The sequence below is a fragment of the Xyrauchen texanus genome, unplaced genomic scaffold, assembly GCF_025860055.1.
Source record: "Xyrauchen texanus isolate HMW12.3.18 unplaced genomic scaffold, RBS_HiC_50CHRs HiC_scaffold_448, whole genome shotgun sequence".
NCBI lineage: Eukaryota > Metazoa > Chordata > Actinopteri > Cypriniformes > Catostomidae > Xyrauchen > Xyrauchen texanus.
The window spans coordinates 21423-29650 of record NW_026266416.1 but is presented as its reverse complement, the minus strand read 5'-3'; the positions used below and the strand labels follow the sequence as shown (position 1 = coordinate 29650).

The 8228-nt window shown below is 46.9% G+C and overlaps 1 long non-coding RNA gene across 1 annotated transcript; it reads left to right on the top strand.

Annotated features, from left to right (window-relative positions):
- Positions 1-2694: 2694 nt before the first annotated feature.
- LOC127642178 (uncharacterized) lies at positions 2695-3974 on the top strand. Its single transcript, XR_007970312.1, has 4 exons — positions 2695-2892; positions 3113-3252; positions 3391-3452; positions 3538-3974. It is a non-coding gene; the product is annotated as an uncharacterized LOC127642178 (long non-coding RNA).
- The last annotated feature ends 4254 nt before the right edge of the window (positions 3975-8228 follow it).

The window sequence follows — 8228 nt, the reverse complement described above, 5'->3', positions numbered from 1 at the left end:
CTTAAGACTTTCCACATTCTTTTGATATTTTATTATCTATCAACAAGTTTATATAATAATCTTTCTTTGCACGTCTCATTATAGTAGTCAGCTTATTTTTATAGGCTTTATATTTTTTTCTGCATTTGCTGTCCGATATTTTACAAAGTCCCGATAAAGCTTATTCTTATTTTTACACGATTTCAATATACCCTTCGTTAACCAAGGTTTTTTATTATTTCTTACTTTATCATTCAATATTTTTATTGGACAATTTTTATTATACAACCATAGATACTTTAAAAAATAATTCATGAGCCTTATTAACATTATTTGTACTATAAACATTGTCCCATTGTTCTTTCATAAGATCATCCCTAAATCTATTGAGTCTTTCCTCCGTTCTTAACCTAATAACTTTACTAGACTTTTCTTTCTTTATTTTTACTTCACAGAGGTGAGTTACAAAAATCGGTAAATGATCAGTTGTATCATTTAACAAAAGACCACTTTTGACCGTTTTTTCAAATATATTTACAAAAATGTTATCAATTAATGTGGCACAACTGGAAGTTATTTGACTAGGCCTAGTAATGGTAGGATAAAGACCTCTGCTATACACATTCGAGAGGCGGAGCCCTGGGAGGCTGGAGAGGCGGAGCCCTGGGAGGCTGGGGAGGCGGAGCCCTGGGAGGCTCGGGAGGCGGAGCCCTGGGAGGCTCGGGAGGCGGAGCCCTGGGAGGCTCGGGAGGCGGAGCCCTGGAAGGCTCGGGAGGCGGAGCCCTGGAAGACTCGGGAGGCTTGAGAGGCGGAGCCCTGGGAGGCTCGAGAGGCTTGAGAGGCGGAGCCCTGGGAGGCTCGGGAGGAGGAGCCCTGGGAGGAGGAGCCCTGGGAGGAGGAGCCCTGGGAGGAGGAGCCCTGGGAGACTCGAGAGACTTGGGAAGCGGAGCCCTGGAAGACTCGAGGAGGAGCCCTGGAAGACTCGAGACTTGAGAGGCGGAGCCCTGGGAGGCTCGGGAGGTGCTGGCTCTTGGACGGTCATGGCTGCTGGCGCTGGCTCTGGGACGGTCGAGGCTACAGGCGCTGGCTCTGGGACGGTCGAGGCTACAGGCGCTGGCTCTGGGACGGTCGAGGCTACAGGCGCTGGCTCGCTGACCGTGGCAGGCGGGGGCTCTGGCTCGTAGCCCGAGCCGGTAGATGGTCTTCAGGGGTGTGTCGTCGAAGCCGGTGTGGATGGCAACAGTGGAAAAGAAGTGAGAGTACTCGTGGATGGTCAAATCCGCCTGGGCCAGTTCCGTAAAGAAAGCTGCTAGATCCATATTTGGTGGTTAGTTGTTCTGTGACATGCAGGAAGAGAAAGAGGATCTAAATGCAAAAGTTTATTTACTAAACAAAGAAAACTAAGAATCAAAGAAAAGCACGGAAAACCTGGCACAGAGCAAACCAAAAACATGCAAGAACTAACAAGGAAGCTAAAAGGGCTTATATACAAAAAGGAACAAACAAGGGAATAAGGAAAACCTGGGAACAATCAGGGAACGAGAATGTGGAATAATTAATGCTTCTCAACAACTTCTCTGGTGATGTATTGTGGAATAATGAAGGCCTCTTGATGTATCTCTTGTTGGGGGTAGCTACAGCTGCTCCCTGCTCTAAAGATGTTCTAAGGAATGTGTTTTTGTCTCACGTTTCGCACGTAGCTCAAACATGTATGTCACCCCCATATAAGGTAAAGAACTATTTCATTGGTGAGGGTCCAGTGGAATGTGGTTTTCTGGACCATAAAACAGAGTGTTGAGACAATAAACGTTGAAGAGGAGATTTGATACCATGGAGTCTCTGTGTCATTTCTTTTCTTCCCTCAGCTGAGCCGTATCGAGACGGGGATTGCAGATCAACAAATAAATTAAATACATTGGATGACAAAATTATCTAACAGAGAACTAATCAGGGAAAACCAATCATAAAAAGAAACTACAAAGGACAACAAAAACCAAACAGGAAACAGGAACTAAACTAAACTTCAAAATAACAGTACAAAAACAAAAGACAACAGAGAACATGACACATTCCATTAAATGTTCTGTTGCAGTAGTCATACACTCAATTGTTTTACATTTCAGATCACTACTAACATATAAAGCAACCGCCCCTCCTCTCTTATTAATCCGATTAACATAAAACAATTCATAACCCTCAAAATGAAATTCCACACCTTTCTCATCCGTTAACCAAGTCTCAGACAAAGCTATAACAGTAAATGTATTTTGTAATGTGTTCAAATAATCATTTATTTTACTAAAATTTGAATACAGGCTTCTACAATTCAAATGAATAAGAGAAAATGAACCAGCCGTTTCTATATTACTAGTAAATTCTGCGTCTGTATAGTATTTACATGTATCATTTATATTTGGAAATAAATACATTTCATAAATGTTTCTCAGTTTTCACATGAACTTTACTTTCAAAACTACTAAACAAGATAAACTGGTGCTGTTGTAAAGCTGATGACCTCAAATACCACAAACAGCAGAAGAAATACTGTCTGTCTCAGTGAATGTGAAAGGATCACTTCTCTATAAGTACAAAACAACTTAGGATGGATCACAAGTAGACACAGTATGAGTGCCGTATATAAGAATGAATGTGGGAGGAGTCATGAGTGTATATAAAAACATTTCTCTCTCTCAGTTCTCTTGTTGTGTATCCTGTGACAGAAGATGTTCATGGTTTGACTTTCTACTCGAGTCGTGTCAATATAAATATAATAGATCAGGATTCTTCTACACAACAGAAGATGTTCATGGTTTGACTTTCTACTCGAGTCGTGTCAATATATATATAATAGATCAGGATTCTTCTACACAACAGATGATGTGAATGTTTCTGCACTTCACTCATTTATTCAAGGTAATTAAAACACTTTTATCTTTAATTCTTTTATAAAAACCTTCATATCGGATTAAATACAGACAAATGTTTTTCAGTTCTCCATGTAAATTTGGACATTAATGTCAGGATTCATATTTAAATGATTGAATTACATTAAAGGAATAGTTATTTATTCATTTACTCACTCTCATGTAGTTCCAAATCTGTGTGACTCTTTCCTCAATTGAACACATAATAGATGTTTATCTTAATGAGAGAAATAAATGCTCGGAAGAACGAGAGAAAGTGAGAAAATGACCAAAGATCAACGAGTCAATGAAGAATCAAACAGTTCCATGTTTGTTCGGCGAAACAGCACACATAGTGGCCGACCAAACAGTGAGTTATTGTGTTTATTAAATGATATCAGTCATTATTGACATCATATCTCATATTCTCTGTAATCTAATGGTGTAGAATTGATCCTAAACAATAAGTGAGTTTATATGATCAGATGTTTGTATGTTTAATCTGTAGTGTCTGCTGATCTCAGACCTGTACAAACACAATCTTATGTATCACAGACTGTTAAACATGAGGTGAGATATTCACAGATCATCTACAGAAACTAAACGCTCAAAATAAATGTTCAAATGTTCAATTAATACATTTTCTTTTCTTTAGAAAAGCACATCAAGATCTCTTCTGGAAGACTGTCTGAGACACGTTCAACTCAACTTTCAGCATTTACGATTGAAAATGAAGCAAAACTTCAAATAATCTCTCAAACTCTAAAAACTGTTCAACAATAGTTCAACATCAATCCTGTTGTAGGGGAATGAAGGTCATAAATGATCATTTCTGGACTAAAAAGATGCTGAAAAATGTAAAACTGGAGTGGTGGTGATGTAGTGGTCTAAGCACATAACTGGCAATCTGGTAATCAGAAGGTTGCTGGTTTGATCCCCACAGTCACCACCATTGTGTCCTTGAGTAAGACACTTAACTCCAGGTTGCTCCGGGGGGATTGTCCCTGTAATAAGTGCACTGTAAGCCGCTTTGGATAAAAGCATCTGTCAAATGCATAAATGTAAATATAAAACAAAAACTTTGAGAACAAAGACTTTAAATGTTGTTTTAAAATATACTTTGTGCTTTTATTGTTGATTCTGTTCATTCAAATGACTGTATATAAATAACTATATTAATAGCACAGATGAGTGAAAACTGCTTCGTTTTGGCCAGATTCAGTTCTAAATGACGTTAAACCCATTCTTTCATCGATTTCATATGAAGTGTATCTGGACCTTAATTTTGATTCATTTCTAAACTAAATCTTTGACTTTGTTGACATGAGCAAACTGCATTGAACAATGGAAATACTCTTGTGATAGGAATGATAATAGTTATATTAGAACATTATTATTTATGTATAACATACTTTAAGTATGTTGGAGCCCTGTGTTGTGCTTATGGGTTGAAATGGATGACCAGTCTGTTTTCCAGGCAGAAGACAATCTCTTGTTGTTCATAAGGGTCTGATCATATGATAACTGGTGTGCTCAAAGATAAACATGTTCATATCACATGAGAAATCTGCTGAGGTCTAATCACATCAACTTGCTAACAAACAAGGATATATACACAAGTATCCTACATAAGCCTGCCATGAGGGTGAGGGGTCAGAAACCACATGAGCCTGGAGGACGGGGTCACCTCAACAAAGATGACCTTTCTGGTAAAAAAAATCCACTGTGATTCTCATTAGATGATCATTTTTATAATTGTTATTTAGTTGAGGAAAGACCAGGGTCGGAATAGCCGGTCTGGGACTGCCACAAAAATTCCACCGTTATTCTTAATAAGGGGAATTTATATCTTTAAGAAAAGACCAACGCTGAAATGAGTAATTGGACCAAAGATTATGAGATTAATAGAGGTCCAGACCTCTGTCCAGATATGGATGCTCCAAATTGTAAATACATGTTAACTAATTAAAGACCAATCAGCTGCGCTCAATTAGAGATCTGGGCAGCTGAATGTGGTTTTCCAAAGATTGGAGGTTTTAGCACAAAACAGATGAAACAGTTTTAGGAAAAACTGACAGAGAGGGAAAAAAACAAGTCAAGAAAAACACGAGACAATGACTAAGAAAGAACAGAAAAAGCACGAGTTATTTAAAGGCATGAGTTATACAAGGAAAGCATTTTCTGATTGTTAACTGAAACAAACCTGAGGGACAGGGACTGCTAACAAAATCTCTCAGTGTCTAAAATATGTAGGTGTTATGAATACCCTGTCTTGTTTCACTGTTGCCCTTTTGTTTACCATTGTTGTCACTTTTGCATTTCTTAGTTTTCACTTTAGTCCCTTATGTAACTCCATAGTCTCTTTGTTAGCGTTCGTGTTTCCTCTGTTCATTGTTTTCACCTGTCCTCATTAGTTTGCCTTTTACTTCTGTTAATCACCTTGTTATCTTGTTTGAGTTCTGTTTGTTCATTGGTCCCTTTTTCCTATGTTCATGTATTTATACCCTGGTTTTTGGTTCAGTCCTTGTCTATCGTTGTTTGGTGTTAACCCGGTGTGTGTTTCCTCCTCGAGTCCCCTGTTTTGCTCACGTCGTGTGTAGTTTACTATTTTATGTTTATTTCCCCATCGTGGGTTGTTCCTTTGTGTTTTCCTGTTTTGGTTCGCTCAATAAATTTCAAGCTGCGTTTGGATCCGCATTTCCTCGTCTGCCTCGTTACTCAAGCATAACCGAACGATAGACCACCCATGGATCCAGCAGTCCAAAGAGCGAACTACGAACTGCTCTGCCTGAAGCAAGGGGACCGACCGATAGAAGACCACATCCACGACTTTCTTGTCCTGGCAAACGTTTCAGACTTCCCTAATTCCTCCCTTGTGGTCTTCTTCTGAGGCAACCTGAGTGACGGGCTGAAGGAGCGGTTACCACCGCCAACGCGCGACTGGACGCTCCGCGCGTTCGTAGAGGAGACCCTACAGGCCTGCGGTTCTCCTCTAACAGTGGACATCATCGAGGAGAACCCCGTAGCGCCTCCCACAGTATTGACCCTCCATTCGCCCGTGGTTCGTCCTTTCACGCCTGTCAACGAGCCAGCGCGGCCCTCTTCGTCTGCCCGGAGGAGGAGGAGAAGACGGGCTTCCGCCTCCCGGCCCACGCCTGCCCCGGTCTGCGAGCCAGAGCCCACGCCTGCCCCGGTCTGCGAGCCAGAGCCCACGCCTGCCCCGGTCTGCGAGCCAGAGCCCACGCCTGCCCCGGTGAGCGAGCCAGCGGCCACGCATGTCACAGTGAGCGAGCCAGTGGCCACGCATGTCACAGTGAGCGAGCCAGCGGCCACGCATGTCACAGTGAGTGAACCAGCGCCTACGGCCTCTACCGTCAGCAAGCCTGAGCCCTCGTCAACCACGGTCAGCGAGCCTGAGCCCTTGCCAGCCACGGTCAGCGAACCTGAAGCCACGCTGACCAGGAACAACATCCCAGCTTCGCCAGTCGCATCAGCCCGGAGGAAGAGGAGAAAGGGAGAGGTCTCTGCACTCCAGCCTCCGCCTGCCACAGCCCCATGCTCTGAACCCCCCTTGGCTCTGCCCTCAGCGCCCAGCGAACCCAAGCCGGCGCTTACCACGGTAACCCAGCCAGAGCCTGTAGCCTCAGACGTCAGTGAGCCAGTGCCAATAGCCTCAAACGTCAGTGAGCCAGTGCTTGTAGCCTCGGACGTCAGTGAGCCAGCGCCTGTAGCCTCAAACGTCAGTGAGCCAGCGCTTGTAGCCTCGGATGTCCCTGAGCCAGCGCCTGTAGCCTCGACCGTCCCTGAGCCAGCGCCTGTAGCCTCGACCGTCCCTGAGCCAGCGCCTGTAGCCTCGACCGTCCCTGAGCCAGCGCCTGCGGCCTCGACCGTCCCTGAGCCAGCGCCTGCGGCCTCGACCGTCCCTGAGCCAGCGCCAGTAGCCGTAACCATCCAAGAGCCAGTGCCAGTAGCCGTGACCGTCCAAGAGCCAGTGCCAGTAGCCGTGACCGTCCAAGAGCCAGTACCAGAAGCCTCGATCGTCCAAGAGCCAGTGCCAGTAGCCATGACCGTCCAAGAGCCAGTGCCAGTAGCCGTGACCGTCAAAGAGCCAGTGCCAGTAACCGTGACCGTCCAAGAGCCAGCGCCAGTGGTCGTGCCCATCCTAGAGTCAGCACCTCCCGAGCCTTCCAGGGCTCCCCCTCTCGAGCCTACCAGGGCTCCGCCTCCCAAGTCTCTCAAGTCTCTCGAGTCTTCCAGGGCTCCTCCTCCCGAGCTTTCCAGAGCTCCGCCATCCGAGTTTCCCGAGCTTTCCAGAGCTCCGCCATCCGAGTTTCCCGAGCTTTCCAGAGCTCCGCCATCCGAGTTTCCCAAGCTTTCCAGAGCTCCGCCATCCGAGTTTCCCGAGCTTTCCAGAGCTCCGCCATCCGAGTTTCCCGAGCTTTCCAGAGCTCTGCCCTCCGAGCTTCCCAGAGCTCCACCTCTCAAGCCTCTCGAGCCTTCTAGGGCTCCGCCTTCCAAGTTTCCCGAGCTTTCCAGAGCTCCGCCATCCGAGTTTCCCGAGCTTTCCAGAGCTCCGCCATCCGAGCTTCCCAGAGCTCCACCTCTCAAGCCTCTCGAGCCTTCTAGGGCTCCGCCTCCCAAGCCTCTCGAGCCTACCAGGGCTCCGCCCCTCAAGCCCCTCGAGCCTTCCAGGGCTCCGCCTCTCAAGCCTCCCAAGCTTTCCAGAGCTCCGCCCTCCGATCCTACCAAGGCTCCGCTCCCAAGCCCCTCGAGCCTTCCAGGGCTCCGTCTCTCAAGTCTCTCGAGTCTTCCAGGGCTCCGTCTCTCAAGCCTCCCAAGCTTTCCAGAGCTCCGCCCTCTGAGCTTCCCAGAGCTCCGCCTCTCAAGCCTCTCGAGCCTGCCAGGGCTCCGCCTCTCGAGCCTGCCAGGGCTCCGCCTCTCGAGCCTGCCAGGGCTCCGCCCCTCAAGCCTCTCGAGCCTCCCACGGCTCCGTCTCTCGAACCTCTCGAGCCACCCAAGGCTCCGCCTCTCGAGCCTTCCAGGGCTCCATCCCCAGAGCCTCTTGAGTCTCCTACGGCTCCGCCCCCAGGGCCTCCTATGGCTCCGCCTCTCGATCCACTCAAGCCTTCGACGGCACCGCCCGCCGAGCCTCCCGAGCCTCCTACGGCTCCGCCTATCGATCCACTCAAGCCTTCGACGGCTCCGCCCTCAGAGCCTCCCGAGCCTCCTATGGCTCCACCTCCCGAGCTTCCTCCGGCCCCGCCTCTCGTGCCACTCAAGCCTTCGACGGCTTCACCCTCAGAGCCTCCTACGTCTCTGCCCCCAGAGCCTCCAGAGTCTTCCTGG